This window comes from Rattus norvegicus, chromosome 11, assembly GCF_036323735.1.
Source record: "Rattus norvegicus strain BN/NHsdMcwi chromosome 11, GRCr8, whole genome shotgun sequence".
In the NCBI taxonomy this organism is placed as follows: Eukaryota; Metazoa; Chordata; class Mammalia; order Rodentia; family Muridae; genus Rattus; species Rattus norvegicus.
The window spans coordinates 17,893,135-17,910,921 of record NC_086029.1 but is presented as its reverse complement, the minus strand read 5'-3'; positions in this window follow the sequence as shown (position 1 = coordinate 17,910,921).

Below are 17,787 nucleotides of genomic sequence, written 5' to 3'. Positions count from 1 at the left end.
ACATGCTTACTCTCAATGTCTTTACTACCTGAGGATTTACCGAGAGGTTTTCACGTCCATAGAACACTATAATCAAAAGCACTGAAGGATGCATTCTTAGGCCCAAACTAGCTTTGAAGCTGCTCTATATCTTCGGTCTCAATCTTCTTACCTTACAATAGTAAACTTCAAGTCACATTCAGTTTGAGGAATATTATGAATTGAATTTTTAGTGATCTTAACATAGTAAGCCTAGTGCTTTATAAAGAGCAAGTGTAGACCTGTAGACCTTTTCTACTCCCCCTCTGCTATCATGAGAGCTAAAGTGGGCCTTATTAGCATTTACAAGGCCTCATTTATTTCCTCTTATATTTTTGTATAATACTACGATTCTTGATTCCCTTTTGTCAGCTATTCGTTGAAGACGCATGTTACAGTTGGCATTTATATTCAATCCATCTCCTGAGTTGGAAAATGAAAGTTTCTGGATTAGTCCTTCCTTCTAATATAAAAAACCCTGAACTCTGTCATAGATCTCCAGCAAGTATGTCTCAGTCTATCATCATCACTAATGTGAAAGACTTCCAGACATAATGGTGTCATAAACATGCCCACTGGAAGTAGGACCCAATTAGCAAATAATCATTATCTATTTACCAGCAGCAGAGTGGAGAATGGGTGGAGAAACATGAGGGGATCTTGAGCTCAGTGGTATGTTGGCATCATCCCTAATCATATTGATGAACGAATTCCATTCTATTGTTTTTCTCCGAGGTAGACAGACTGATTTTGGAGCTGGGGATTATCACCGTGTCAGTGGGGCCTCGGCAAAGTTCTCTAACAGAAAGAGGCTAAGAGGAAAGGCATCTCACTGCCTGTAATAGCTTTTGTTTATTCGTGTTCCCCCACCCCCAAGCCCTTTCAAACCTTTCTAAAGGAAGCCTTGCAAATAAAAGTTAGAAGCAAATGGAAATGGGCTTTTTAATTCTCCCGTTTTATGATTCTGAAGCTCCAACTGACCCTCCTCAATCTGGTCTTCCTTTTTAACATTAATTACCTTGTTATCGGAGAGAGGCAGCAGCTCCCCTGTCTGCTTAGGAAGAGTGCCAGCAGGGCAACAGTTGGAAGTGAATTACTTTGATTGTTTGGGGCTTTAGAAAGCCAGCCCTGCTGTCTATCTTCTCAGACTCCAGCTAGAGTCACTTGGGTATGTTTTCTAATTCAGGATTTCTGTGTCCACTGTCCAGTAAACCTATGTTTATACAGTATGTATATAACCAATTATACTGTGGCTTGGGGCAATGTCTCTTCTGGATTCTTCATACGCCAATGATTACAACACCTGGTGTAGGGCTCCTGGGCATGTCCTCAGTCAAGAGGTAAAGGAGGTTTATTCCATTGGTCCATCTATTCCTTCGTATTCAGATGACTGTCTATGACCACTGGGCTGATCGGGAATCTTACTTTGAGTTGGCTAATTTTAACATTTTCCCACTTCCCCGAGAATAGAAAGAGCTTCCCGAGCAAGTGTGTTAGGATGCGGAAGCCTTAGCAGGATAGTGAAGTGAGCACCCCCAGTCCATTTACTTAGCTCGATTATTTTGACTGCATCCATTTGTCATTCTAGCTTAAGGCCAGTTTGGCCAATTTGATTAAATTGACTGGCTTTTTCACCCAAGTGACCAGTCAATGCTAACAAATTGTTGGTGTTTGTAGAAACTCATTAGGCTTATCTCCTGCTTTGTGTCTGCAATAGATACAGAATCAAGAATTTGATACAGACTCTCTGTTTAGGTTATATGGCAGGGATGTGGATAAGAGGTGTCTAGAGTTTCACAGATTTGAGATAAGAAAAGTAACTAGTATAGACTTGGACTAGCGGACTTCCCCCAGGTATTAATTATCATCAAGACAATCATGTTTATAATATGTTTTGGTTTCCTGGAGTTCTTTTTTTTTTTAATTTGTCTTTGTTTTGCACTTGGTGCTCTGGATACTCGATTGGTAAGCGTAAGGAGGGTAATGTTTACACCAAGGTCATGCAAATCATCTATTTGAAGAATAAAGACTGCCTTCTTGCTAAAAGGGCAGTGCTGACCATCGTCCTAATTCAGTATTTAACACTCACTTCTTTCAAACTTCCTGTTTGTTTTCCCAAGGGACTCTTATCTTCAAAACTGTAATGATAATCTGGTATAAGAGTCAGTAGTAGCTTTTTAACTTTCCAGAAAATAAAGCATTTGTGTTGGGACCAAGAAACAGTTTCAAACACTAGCTGCATTCATCACAAGGAATAATTGATAAGAATGAATTAAAGGGTGGGTAGCACACCATTTTGTGCTATTTTCCATTTGAAATAAATTATTCTTTTCCTGCTGCCTATTTTCTGGCAGTAGCTGGCATGGGGAATCTACTGAGCATCGCTGGGAGAAAAACCATGCACACTGATTTAACCCCAACAAACTTCCCAGATCTGGTTTACACTATCCAGAAAGATAATAGAATACTGTGAATACACAGGCAGGTACGTTCCAGGTAAGGCTTCAGGTAGCTAGACATAGTGTCGAGCTCCCCAGGTACACATTACTGTAATAAATATGTCACTTGCCTTTCCAGTGGCCTTTAGATCTTAGTCATACCAAAATAATATATCAGAAGAAAGGAGATACTTCCCAGCACCTTGCTTGGATAGTTACAAAAATAATAAAAGAATAGTATTTGAATATTGATAGAAATTCTCATTCTACATGGCAATAGGCAAAGCTTGTGAATGGATACATTTTATATTATCTAAATTGAGCGTGATTCTCTCTCCCTTTCTATCTATCTATCTATCTATCTTTCTATCTAGCTGTATATCTCTATCTTTATAGGTGTGTGTTATGTGTATGTGATCTCTTTCTTAGAGAATTAAGAAGAAACCATTTATGTACATAAAATTTCAATCACATTTAGCTGTGACCCCACAGTTTACTAAGAGTAAAGATTCCAATGCTCCAAGAAAGGTTTCTTAGCTTTGAAAACCGCAAGTTGAGGCTGTAGTTTGAGACAAAGAACATCTTTATATCTGAATGTTCACATGCCTGATATTCTGTCCTGAAGAAAGCAACTTTCACATAATATTAATGATATGTGATGACTGATATATGATAATAATATACCTGGAGACCTGCGTACCTTAGGCACCTGAACATTCTGTCTTATGGAATGACAGAAGAATCACTCCTGTCTTAGGTACTTTTCTATTTCTATAAATAGACACTGTGTCCAAGGCAACTATTATAAGAGAAAGCATTGCACTGTGGGACTTACAATTTCTGAGGTTTAGTCCATTGTTATCATATCAAGGAGCATGGCAACATGCACGTAGGTCCTAGAGCCATAGCTGAGAGCCATAGTGTCATTAATAGGCAGAGACACTAAAGCTTGGCAAGAGCTTTTGAAATGTCATAGCCCACTTTCTCTGAAAGGGTCATACCTCCCAATCCTTTTAATCATATCAATTAATGCTATTCCCTGGTAAGAAAGCATTCTAATATATCAGTGTAAGCAGAGGACTCCTATTCAAACCAGCATATCTCCCAAGAATGAAGTATGTCATTAACAATATAGTAAATCCCTATGTTAGCATTGCTGTGTATTAGCATGATGGCAGCTGATGATGAGCAGCATGATGAGTGTGGAACTTAGATTAATCTTGAATGACATTGTGAAGAGTTTGCTATAGAACTTAAGGTGATCCTGAAACTTGTCTTATTCTCACTAATGGAATGCGAAGCTATCTATGTCTCCCAAAGACTTAGTATCTAGACATTAACACTCTTAGGAGTCAATTGACTGTAAGAGGTGAAGTATAGTTTGATGGTCTTCTGTTCATTGGAGAATTCTCTTTAAGGGAATTGTATAGGGGTGATTCAGATGCTAAGGTCCTCTTCCTCAGATGGTTCTTGATCCTAATGGATCAAGATGCTAGTGGTCAATAAGCTGTGCAGAATAGGTGGGACTTCTAGGTCCCCACAGGCAAGTTAGCAAATTCAGGGGAGAGAAGAATGTTGTCATACTTTGGCGGCGGGAGAAAAGGTGACCAGCCATATGAGATCTCGGGCAGAGCAGCCATAGGCTCTTTCCCCAGGTGGGAGATTAGAAACACAACTACAGCTGAGGGTAGTTTTTGGCTGCTGAACAAGGAGAAGGTAACTGAGCAACTAAAGTTAAGGGCAGATTTAGGCTGCTGAGCTAAGAGTATTGGGAAGGACACGCTAGCAGCAGGAGATTAGGAGAGCCCAGCAATTGTGTGTGTGTGTGTGTGTGTGTGTGTGTGTGTGTGTGTGTGTGTGTGTGTGTGTGTGTGTATTTCATCCAAGAGAACCTGGGCAGGGCTGGCATGGTCCAACTAGGGCTTAAAGCAGAGGTAGCAAAAACTACACACTACAGAAGAGTAGAACCCATTCCCTCCCCTCTTCCATCAATCTGCATGTTAGCCCCAAGTTAGACAATCTCCCGCCCCCACCCCCTCACCCCCACCATACAGGGATGCTATTATTCACTACTTGCTGCAGACACAATTGCAATACTACTGACCAGTTCTGGCCTGAAACTGCTAAACATTGAATTTATTACTGTATTCAATGGAATTAGCACTACATTTCTTGGATGAAAAGATAATATCATTTGTTGACATTGTCTTCATTTTAAGCTGACGGCTGTAGGACTCCAGTATCATTACTGGATGTTAAAGGAAAAACAGAACATCTAGGTATTTACTTTTAAAATAACTAGTTGATTGTTACTGTTCTTTGCTTGGCTGTGTCTACCTGTCTTATCTCACTCCACTTTAAAATTCACATCAACTCAAGGAGAACTACTACAGGAAGGGATGTCCTCCATTGTAAAATATTCAGCATTAGCTCAAGTTTGTGATTGCTAACAGAAGAAACACAGCAATATCTATGCAAAAACATAGACGTAGGTGTACAGTTTTCAGGTTAAAATTATTTCCCTAGGGTATACATTGAACTTTTTCCTTAGACTCTACCAAAATTTAATCACGATTTTTAAAAAGCAATTTATATGAGTGAATTTGTTTCTATAAGTTCTTATAAATATGTTTCTTATGTAAAGTGATACATTTCCTTCAGAAAAAAAGAAAATCCTGTTCACTTTCCTAGGTGTTTGTTACAAAAATGAAAAATTGACTAACAATCATAATAATTGAGAGAGAAGCACTGGGATTGAGGAGAAAGAAACTGTTACTAACATCTCTGAAAGGATATCACATGTGTTCAATGCACTTCCTTAAAAAAATCCCATACATTCCAGCTGTTTGTTTGTTTGTTTGTTTGTTTGTTTGTTTGAGTCAGCATGTCTCTGTAGAGTCTTGGCTGTCCTAGGTCTCAGACTCATAGATCTGCCTGCCTCTGCCTCCTGAGTGCTGGGATTAAAAGCATGTACCATCATCACTTCTGTTTGTTGTTGTTGTTGTTGTTGCTGCTGCTATTGCTGTTGTTTTGTTTTGTTTTGTTCGTTGTTTTAATACTTTGACTTGTTTGAGAGATGCAACTTTGTTTATCTTAAATGCCACAGTTTGGCTTATTGCTGCTTTAAGCCTTAAACAATCTGCATTTCTGCTCGAGTTTGTCCTCTTCTCTCTTCAGAATGAAGTCTCCATAGTGAGGCAAATCTTCCCGGCATCTGTGTGCTTCTTCAAACACATCAGGTGTCATAGTGTCATCTTTAGAATTCACTGACTTAATGACACACTTTGGCAGGTCTGCATAATATTTTCTTTCAGTCAGGTACAGAATTACAAATAAGTTCTTGTAAGAAAAAGAATATAAAGTTCCCCCAAGAAAATGTTGGCAGTGAAATCTGAAACTTCATTTTCAAAATATGTTTTACAGTAAAATTCATGGCAAAAACAGGACATTTATGGTGTTTTGAGTGAGAATGGCTCCCATAGATTCATGTGTTTTAATACTAGACCCCCATTTGGTGGGAGGATTTGGACATATGGCCTTGTTGGAAAAGGGGTGTCATGAGGTGGGGGTAGTTTTGAGGTTTCAAAGGATTCGTATAATTTTTGATTAGCGTTCCTTGTCTTGTGGTTAAGGTTCTGCCCTCTTTGCTGGTTTTCCCATCATGCTGCCAGGTTCCCAACATGACACCCCGCCCCCTGCAAACCATGAGCACAATGAAATGTTTTCTTTTTAAATTACTCCAGTCACAGCATTTATCAAGCAGTAGAAAGTAAGTAATGCAACATTTCCCAGCAAATATATTCTCATACTACTCTTCTTTTTTAAGCATTTTTTTCTTCATCTGAATCACATCTTAACAGAGATACATTTTGCCTCAAAGAACACAAGTCTCTTCATCTTTTTACTGTATTTTAAAAGAACATTTTATTCAAAACATGCTTTCAGCACTTACTTACATATATGTATAGTAACCTATGAACAGCCTTTGTTAATTCATGGACATTCTTCATATTCACCATAAAGATAGGTTGTTCTAACATTAAGAGGTCAATCCAGGTCTGTCTGTTGAACTGAAATTTTTTCTCATCTGTCAACTAGTGTTTACTGAGTTTATAACACTCAATTTTAGAAAAATCAATAAAAGAATTAAACATTCCTTGAGCCTTGACATGATTCACAAATTGCTATGCATTCCAAGTGCATGGAGTATTCCCCTCAAAATGTTGCCTATCATATCTTTGGTTGTAGGTTCTGTGTCCTCTCTTCATTCATGCTAAATTATTTTTTATTAGAGTTCAAATTAAGTCTTTAATACTAAGAGATAAGAGAAGATTCTCTCCTTGTATTTTTATAAATAAAATGACCACCTGGGTACCAGAATATTTTTGTTATGAAAGCAGACAATAAACCATATTCAAATTAAAATGGTAGCAAACTAAGATTAACACTAGCAAATTAGGATTGGTCACCTGACTCTAGCAAAAATTACTACAATGGAAGTTTTTAAATGTTCATGCAATATATTTTCCAATCATAGAGCTTCCAATCCACCAACTACTTCCCTGCACTCTACCCGCTCAACTTCAAGTTCTTTTTGTCTCTTTAAAAATAAAGCAAAACAAAACATAACAAAAAACAAACAAATAAACGAACAAAAAAGAAAAGAAAACCATCACCACCACCAACAACAACAAAAATCCTACACAAACAAACCAACACAGAAAATCTATTTCCTGTTGAGGCCCACTCTGGAATGTGGTCAATACAAACAATAATAGCTGTTGGAAGAAACAAACAAAATGGGATTCTACTTGGGGTATTAAAGAAAGAAAGGAAGAGAGAAAGAAAGAAAGAAAGAAAGAAAGAAAGAAAGAAAGAAAGAAAGAAAGAAAAATATTACTCATGCTTTGAAATATTTATGTGATATCTCCCTCAACATGCCTAGTTGAGCCTTGACTCTAACTCAACAAATCTGGTTCAGGCTTTTAAAACCTAGTCAATAAATTGCAGTTATCATTAGCTAAGAAGACACCATAGACTGTCTTATCTTGCCAAGTTGACACCCCCACCCCAATGTTTGCATTGTGAGCCTAGACTCATTAAAATCTGGTGACTAGATGGTCAGCTAAGTACTACTAATATGAACTATTTACTCTATGGAAATATTATATGCTTTTCTTGGCAGAGCTATCAAAATAGACCCTAATTTTTTCTACCATAAATTTATTTTGAAATTGTAGAACATGGAATGATAAAGCTTACAATAATTAAAATTTTAATTTCCCTTTTTATTTTAAATCATAAGATTTTTGGGAGGTTCTTTTTTTTTCTTTTATTGGAAATTTTTTAATTTACATTTCAAATGTCATTCCCTTTCCCAGTTTCCCAGAGACAAGCCCCTTATCCCATTCTCCTTCCCTTCTTTTATAAGTGTGTTCCACTCCCCAACCACCCCCCTTCCTGCTCCCCGGACACCCCCTTACACTGGGGGATCCAGCCTTGGCAGGACCAAGGGCTTCTCATTCCATTGGTGCCCAACAAGGCTATCCTTCTGCTACCTATGCAGCTGGAGTCATGGGTCAGTCCATATATAGTCTGTGGGTAGTGGTTTAGTCCCTGGAAGCTTGGGTTGGTTGGCATTGTTGTTGTTATGGGGCTGCAAGCCCCTTCCGCTCTTTCAATCCTTTCTCTAATTCCTCAATTCCCTAATAAAAAGATATAGACTAACAGACTAGATACGTAAAGAGGACCCAGAATTTTGCTGCATACAGGAAACACAACTCAGAGACAGAGACAGACACTACCTCAGCGGAAAAGGCTGGAAAACAACTTTCCAAGCAAATGGTCCAAAGAAACAAACTGGAGTAGCCATTCTAATATCAAATAAAATCGACTTTCAACTGAAACTCATCAAAAAAGATAAGGAAGGACACTTCATATTCATCAAAGGAAAAATCCACCAAGATGAACTCTCAAGCCTAATTATCTATTCTCCAAATGCAAGGGCACCTACACTCATAAAACAAACCTTACTAAAGCTCAAATCACACATTGCACCTCACACGATAATAGTAGGAGATTTCAACACCCCCCTCTCAGCAATGGACAGATCATGGAAAAGAAATCTAAATAGAGACATATGGAAACAAACAAAAGTTATGAACCAAATGGATTTAACAGATATCTATTGAATATTTCATCCCAAAACAAAAGATTATACCTTCTTCTTAGCATTTCATGGTACCTTCTCCAAAATTGACCATACATTCTGTCACAAACCAAGCCTCAACAGATACAAGGAGATTGAAATAATCCCATGCATCCTACCATATCACCACAGACTAAGGCTGGTCTTCAATAACAACAGAAACAACAGAAAGCCCACATATACGTGGAAGTTGAACAACATTCTACTCAGTGATAACTTGGCCAAGAAAGAAATAAAGAAATTAAAGACTTTTTAGAATGTTATGGCAATGAACGAACAACATACCCAAAATTATGGGACACAATTTAAGCAGTGCTAGAGGAAAACTCATAGCTCTGAGTGCCTCCTAAATAAAACAGAAGAGATACATTAGCAGCTTGACAGCACACCTAAAAGCTCTAGAATGAAAAGAAGCAAATATACCCAAGAGGAGTAGAAGTCAGGAAATAATCAAACTCAGGGTTGGAATCAACCAAGTAGAAACAAAAAGGACTGTACATAGAATCAACAAAAGCAGAAGCTGGTTCTTTGAGAAAATCAAAGATAGATAAACCCTTAGCTAGACTTACCAGAGGGCACAGAGAATGTATCCTAATTAACAAAATCAGAAATGAAAAGGGAGGCATAACAACTTAATCCGAGGAAATCAAAATATCATCAGATCCTACTACAAAAGCCTATATTCAACAAAACTGGAAAATCTGTAGGAAATGGACAATTTTCTAGACAGATACCAGGTACCAAAGTTAAATCAGGAACAAATAAACCACTAAACAACCCCATAACTCCTAAAGAAATAGAAGCAGTTAATAAAAGTCTCCTAACCAATAAGAGTCCAGACGGGTTTAGTGCAGAATTCTATCAGAACTTCTAGAAGACCTCTTATCAATACTGTCTAAACTATTCCACAAAATAGGAGGTGCTATAAACAAAACATTTCAGGCCATTTGATTGGAAAACTGCAAAGTAGATCAAAGGCTTACTAGTGGATAATAGTTCAGAATCTAAAATATTGGTTTTAAATTTATTCTGAATTTGCTGATGCTCTTCATCTAGAGGTAGAGATTTGTGAAATCTCCCCAAATTCTATGGTCGTGTCTTCTGCTGTGGTCATTGTGCAGATGCTATTTGGACAACTCTTTTGTTCAGAATCCTTATCTTCCTCATCATATCAAGAAAACATTATCTTATATCACATGTTTCTATTCACTGGATCCTACAATCATTTTGCTCCCTTGTCTATAATGTTCTCTGAACATTATGTATACTATCTGCGTTATACATTCACCAAATTGAGTTGTGCATCTCATGGTTGCTAATTTCAAACAATTATAGATATTTGTAATGTTCCTCCCATCTGCTGCAAAGAGCAACATCTCAGATGAGGGGTAAGACCTATAATTACCTGTGGGTATATGCATACATATTTGGAATATAATTAGAAATTATATAGATTTTAAAATTTTCAATAATAAATTCACTTTTAGGGTCCTTCAGTATACTTTTTCCCCTTAGGCCCATAAGCCATTAACAAGAAGTTAAAATATTCAATATTCAATGTTAATAAACTCAGAAAGCGAATGGTGGTAAGTGTCCGAGAGCTGAAGTGGTGGAGTGGCTACTTTGTACTTCTGTAGAAGAGTTGCTCATGTAAGATGAACTGAAATGCAGACAACACAGGGAACTGGACCTTCGGGATTTTACTCTCCGTGATGAGCTACCTGAACAAAGCCATTGCAGACATGTTCATGTGCGCATCGGCAATGTCGCTGGGACCCCAGAGGCGTTCCAATGAATCTATAGTCTGTCTAAGTTAGACCTGAGTTAAATGCTACTCAATAATTACTGAAATCACTACTGATTGATCTATAATTTGAGCAGTTTCTTCTCTCACGCTTGCTTCGCCACAGCTTCCGTCTTCTTTATCTGAGAGGATAAATTATCATGTCTTTAGCATTAACTGCATTGTATAAAAATAGAAGCCAAATCAGCTTTGTTCACTGTTAGAATCTTAGCAACTGAGAACACACAGTGAAGCATATTAAATATAAATTTACAAAATTCATGAATTAATGGGAAAATGAGTATAATCACAAAGGAGCACACATTGTTTTATTTTGCTTTCTACCCAGACAAGAGGAAAAAACAAACCCAGAAATTCAGGTATTACACAAAATATCAACTTCGAGGGACTTCTGACAACTTACAAATATTATTCTTTCCCCTGTAAACTAAATCTTTTTCTCAGGCTTGCTTGCTTGCTTTCATACTCACACACAAACAATTGGATTTTCTTGATTTCTGACTCCAATAGAATCAGGTCAGCAGTGAGGACAGAAGCAATAAATCTCTTTATCTCTGTTGACTTTTATAGAACTGACATCTCTTAAAATATTTTTCTTGACTTTGGTGCTTCTTTCCTGACTGATTAGACAGTAGAGCACAGCAGTCAATTTAATCTACCCAAATCTAATATTAAAAGCGGAAAAGGAAAGACCTGAGGGGCAACAGAATATGTGAACGGCGATGAAGAAGGTCCAATAATTCCTTTCCCCCAAATCAGAAATTGCATTTAAGTGTTAGCCTTTCTGTCGGCCCAAGTTACTGTTGTGGCTGCTCTGACATTCTGTTTTCCATTCAGACAGCAGTCCATTGTCTTATGTCGGCAAGACACGAGAGTCTTGAAAATTGATGGATGATAAATGTTTTACTAAATAAAATGTGCATGCCTAATGCCACATTGGAAGGAAAACATTTCTACTTTGTGATGGAACTGACAAGTTAGCTAAGATGATGGAAAATCGGCAGCAGAAAGTGTTATTTGCATGGTAAGGCAGTTTGAGATTGGGGCATTCTAGTATTGGCAAGAGTGAAGAATGAAAACAACAGACAGCCTCTAGTTGGAGCAAAGCAACACAGGGGCTGTCACATCCCACCCCCAGGAAGTACAGATTCAGGTGACACCAAGGCCAGTCACTAAATTATACACAGATGCTTGAAGTTACAATTAAATTTTCAAATGCTACACAGGTCTTGCTAAACCATCTCTGTCACATTGGTCATATCTTTATAAATAATTTCCAAAGTAGCCTTATTTAAATTTTTGGAGAACACAACAAATAGAACTAATGCATAACAAGAAGAAAAACATATAATACTGCATAACATTTAAAAAATGGCAGCATCATCTTGAGAATTCTTAGATGAACTTCTAATTTCTTATTTTATTCAGCTGTTTTTTACTCTGAAACCTTTTAATAGGGCTTTACTGGGGTTGTCAAAATACTTACTAGCTTTTGGTTTATCTTATAAATATCCAAGAGGGCTTAGAAACAAACCATTCAATTCACTTTCCTTATCTTTTATTCTATTGGCATCCCAAGAAATGTCCAGTAGGTGAATATCCATGAAGAGATGTCGAGGCAGGAGAATAGATGAGAGAGCAGTTTGGAGAGCCTTGGGAAATGCATTAGAAATGTTAGTTGACAAAGAGAAGTAGTAGAAAATGCCCCAGCCAAGGCCAGCTAACTCTGCCCCTTTAGTTCAGGACCATATAGTCCCTAGAGTATCTGAAAGTGACTTTTGTTTCATTGTAATAATAAACTACTGACTGCTGAATGAAGCTTCAAGATACAAATGAGAGATATGTACATAAAGTTGCCTGTAGCACTAAATAAAACACAGAGAGCATGCACAGCAAAGTCTGCTGTGCAAACAATCCTGAAACCCTATGCTGTGTGATAATTTTTTCAACAGCATTTGAGTTGCTAAATTCTCTCTTTGCTTCAGCATACTTCTACGCATAGAAGAATATATTTTTTTAACCAAGTGTATGTTTCTATTTTTCTCCTTAGACTGTGGAGCTCTGTTCAAGGATTTTTGCTATGCCACAAGACACTGGAATGGCTCTGCATATAGCCAAAGAATTTTCATTTTAACTGATACACAGGCAGCATTCCTGTATGAAAATAACTTGTATTTTATATGTTTTATGTTTGTCCTAGGAAAGATTTCCTAGGTCTTCTCAGATTCAAATTTAACCTACCGAACAGGAAAGGTGAGCATCATGTAAAAGAGTACAAGACACTAGACTTAATATGAAGGTTGCCTAGGTCAGTAAATAAACTTAGTCTTTAAACTGGTTGTCATACAAATAGATTTAGAGGATATGTAGGCTTAGATTTTTCTCTCTAAACCTACTTTATTTAGGGTTCTTAAACATTTCAACCTCCTTCTAGCCTAATAACAGAAATAGCAGAGAATGAAGGTTAATAGGAGAAGCAGGTTGTGGACCTGTTAAGAAGTAGTTATTTGTGATGATTCCAATCTTTATCAGGACATCAGCAGTCAAGTCCAATAGCAAACATCAAACATGAATCAGTATCTGCAATCCAGTACAATATTAAACAGCAAACATGAATCAGTAGCAGCAACTCTGTCCAGCAGAAACTGCAAGGCTCTACCAAATTGGCACCTGGGAAGCAGCAGTTGGAATACCATGAGAAGTTCTTTGGTGCATTGCTGTCTATGAAGTAAAGGCCAGCAAAAACCAGTGAACTATTGCATGACTATTGTAGATGGCTGAAATGTTGCAGAGAATAGGAATGGAAGAGTGTTGTCTCACTGTGAAATTATATGCTTTCTGAACATCATGAGCCTTCTCAAGCATCTGCTCCTCAAAATATTGCTGGGGCCAGCCCGGACATTGGTCTTCTTTCTCTTCTTGGTTCTTTTTGAGGCAGCAGAGGGGGAAGAGCATCGGCAGAGGGTAGGACTTTGTCTTATGAGGTATGTGGGTAAGACTTTGTCTTACGAGATATTTAGGGCTGCTGTATAATAAGTTTACTTATCTAAGTCTAAGTTACTGTGTTACTGTAGCTGATTTACTTATCTATGTCTAAGTCGCTATGCTCTGCTACTGTAACTCACCTGCCTTCTGTGTTTCTCTGAGGCCAGAAACTGCAGCCTCTGGCACTTAGCACCTCATTCTAAAACAGCTGGAGATCAGGTAGAGGATTACTTGCTGGAGCCTCTTCCCTTTTGTCCCTATGCCTCTTGCTTGTCAGGGCAGGGGGAAGTTTGGAGCAATAAACTTCTATTGAACCAAGAGAAGTGAAGAGCGCTTGCAGAAGGAAAAGCTTCTATATAGCCAAATATGCATAAACATATATAATTTCACACATGGATTCATAAATCCGCATTTATACATTTCCACTAAAAAAATCAGTTGGGTCCTGCTTACATATATTATCTCAATTACATTCTTACACACACACACATGCATACATTCTCACGATCACATACTTACACACATCCATACTTACATATGCCTATGGAGCAAAAGACCAAGCACCAGTGTGGAAAGATGAGCTCCAGTCTTTGTTACATAGAGAAAGAAATCGCTTCTACCCTTTTAATGCTAAGTGAAGTAAACCGACATTTGTAAGAGAAAAGGCTTGTTCCTTTTAATAAGACTAAGCCTGCATTGCTATTAATGACCTGTTCTGTCCTGCCTTCTGTTCTCTCTGGCTTCTTCTTTTTTCCTCTTTTCTTCTGCATTCTGCACATTGCTCTCTTATGTTACCTATAGTCTCTAAGTTATTCCTCTCTGCATTTCTTCTCAGTCCAGATCTTATTAGCTCAGTTCTCCTTAGCTCAAACCGGACTCTTCAGCTCAGTCCCTCTCCAGCCTTTCCTTCTGTATCTGTCCTTCTGTGAATCTTCTCTTTGTCCTCCGCAGTTAAACGTGTTCAGAATACATGATCACATGTTACAAAGTTCATCACAAGTTTATATGAAAGATAAAGCATCAATTGAAATAGAAGTTTAAAACAGAGAATGTTTACATGAATATCCATCAGGAGTAATTATCTGGCTAAACATTCATCACCAGTGTCAGCTCTACAGGTTCACAGAAGGTCTAAAACCATAGTTGTTAGTGAAGTTATATATAGATAAACCCAGTCAATATCTTATCCTCTGTCCTTGCACCTATAATAAATCATTTGTTCTCTTTTTATGGCCCTTGATAATTGTTTTACAACCTCTTGGAATGTGCTCTGAGTAGGAAAAAGTTTGGTTACTAAGAGCAATTAACTGGTGACACCTGGGAGACTGGTAGAGTTCTCACTGCAATTTTGACTATTAGAAAGAGACTTAATAGCAGTCCCACTATAAAAGAGCTTAATAATCATTGATATAATTTTAGAAATTCTTATAGGATCATCATTAAGACTAAAGAAGTCATCTATTTGTCTATATAGCGTCACTATGAGACAGTACATCTTTGTAGGTCTGCAGAGATCTGCTCCAAAGGGGTGTGCTATATGATTGCTATATATGCCTAATAATAACAACAGGAAAAGCATTTTAATAGCAGGAATCTTTCCCAAAATGAATCCCTCACAGCCTTGCTTAATAAGGGTGAACCAGTCACATATTATATAATAATCTGAGACTGGCCATCTCAGGATGATCACCTGCTAGTTATTAGCTTGTCCTGTTATGGCTTCTGACAAAATATCCTAAGGCCTCTCACATGTCTACTTCAACAAAACATCCTCTCATTTGCCTGCATGAGCAAAACGTCCTCTCACAAGACAGTCTCCAGAAAAGCATCAGGTGACACAAGTGAGTCTCCAAAGAAACCAGAAATTTATACTTCAAGGATAGATTTTTCCCCCCTGAAGTTTTTGACAGAAGTGATGTTTAATGTTTGATAATTCAAAACCAAAGAGAATTTTCTAATTCAAATTACAAGTGTTTAAAAAAAACTTTTTTAATACTTCTGTCACTTACATTTGGATCTATATTGTGATATATAGTCTGTGCTTCATAAAGAGAACTCAGTAGAAGAATTCAACCTAGAAAGACCTATGAGGGAAGGGATCCAGAAAGACATTTTCCTGTTGCTGCCATGTGTATAACAAATAAATAACAAAACAATAACAAAGCCCAGCTCTTGCTTCAAAGGGAATAAGGGTTTTCTGGAGCAAATCTTGAGTGGACATAGCCTTGAAAACACAAGACCAGGTTACTCTAGGTTCCATGTTCCAACATGAATGTGTTGTCATCGAGTTTTTATAGTAACAACACTATGAAAGTTTTGGATCAAGGCAGTGTAAAAATACATTGGTGGAAACATTAAATGATCAATCATAGCAGAGAAATATCAGGTACATTGTCAGGTGTTGTATGGTAGCTTTCATAGCCATTCTATTGGGTGGAGATAAGGGATTTGTTAAGTCAGTACATTCCAGAGGCTTTAATCTGGTTATTGAGATGGTAGATCTGATAGAGAGGTAGGCAAGAAACAGCTAAGGGGCTAGAGATAGCCCCAAAGAAATTGTAATTAGTCTGATTGCTAACATTTCAAACTCTTCATCTACCTTTTCTCAATCAACTTATGGAGACAGCTACTTCCAGGAATTCTTCACAGTGCTATTGGTGTGTGTGTGTGTGTGTGTGTGTGTGTGTGTGTGTGTTCCTAAATATACATGAGTAATCCGCTCAGTTGGTATAATGGTACTTGTATGTATGTTTTCAAAAATGTCCATTTACTATTGAATAACCAATCGGTGTACTCTTCCCACAGGAAGACTGTTTCCCAGCTCTCAGCATTCCTTGGTTGTCTGTAGTTCTTGGTCTAGGGTTGAGGTTTCCTGAGATTTCCCCTTTCCACAGGAGCACATCTATTGTTGACTAGCCTTGTTTATGAAGCCATGTTGGTAAGACTTCATGGGTATAGTTTCTTTGACATTTCTTGGAGACATACTCTTACAGAAGACTCCCTGTTCCTCTAGGTTTAACAATATTTGCACTCATTTTTCCATAATGATCCCTGAGCCTGAGGTGCAGGTTGTGCTGTAGTTAGTTGAGACTGGCTTCACAGTTCTGCATTTTGATCAGTTGTGGTCAGCAGTGATACATTTAAGTGGAACTTTATACCCTCAAGAACTCTAGGGTGCATTATATTCTTCTAACCTGCTTAGGTACCCAATAAGTTTTCTATTTCAACTCTAGTAACCTGGAGTTTTTTTATTTAAGTAACCAGGAAAAGCAAAGATTTGCAAAAGAGAATTTTTGCTTTCTATCCTATGTATGTGTCCTGGAAGTTAGACACTTAAATAAAAGTTAAACACAACTCTACTTAAAAACTATGCTGGGATTTGATGAATTCTCCTCCTATATTTTTATCCTTTCAACTGTGATACAAAAATGAGTTTAGGAAAAAATATTCCAATATCTTTTTTTTTGCAGAAGTCTGTCTGTGGAAATGTCAAAAAATTTGAATTCTAGACTATTATCTGGAAATTAATTTCTAGCAAGATTTTCAGTTTCCCAGTCTCTAATTTGTAATATTTTTGTGCATCCCTTCAATTTTATATTACCATTGCAATTTTTAAATTAACTGTAAAGAACGGCTTATGATATAATAATTGCAATGTTAATATTAAATGCAAATAAAAATCACACTGTAGATAGTCATTATTCCTTGGACATTTGCATATGTATTTGCATAATAAACTTGTATTCCATGTTCTGTTGAGAAACAAGTGAGTAATAGTTGTCAAATTAAAGATTATAATCTTGGGAGGAAAAGTTATACAGTATAAATTACTGATGTCAATTTGTTATCTAAACTCATGACAAATGTTAACATTGAGGTACAGGTAAGTCATATTATATTTGCTTTGTTTTTAAACTGATGAAAACAATTTAGCAGTTACTAGATCTGCTTTTATTGATACTATATTTTATAACAATTAGAAGGATTCATAATACCGAAACGATCCTTACCACTTATCAGATTGTATATGCCATCAAAGTAAATATCCAATTTCCTTTTCTTGACAGATGAACTCTATTACACCAGATTCTTCCCCTAGTAATGCTCACGACTGGTGTTAATTTTAGCCTGCTAGCAATTAAGAATGCTAGATTCCCACCATCTGCAGAAGAGCTATTCATTAGGTAGGCCACCAGGAGAAACAGACAAGTGTCTAAGGATAGATAATTGAAAGTCACTGCAATTCCACTCAAATGCTCTGCCCACCTGCCAGGCTCCTTGGCATAACAAAATTATCTTTTTCTGTCAATTTTTACTTTTCCAGTAGCTCAGGA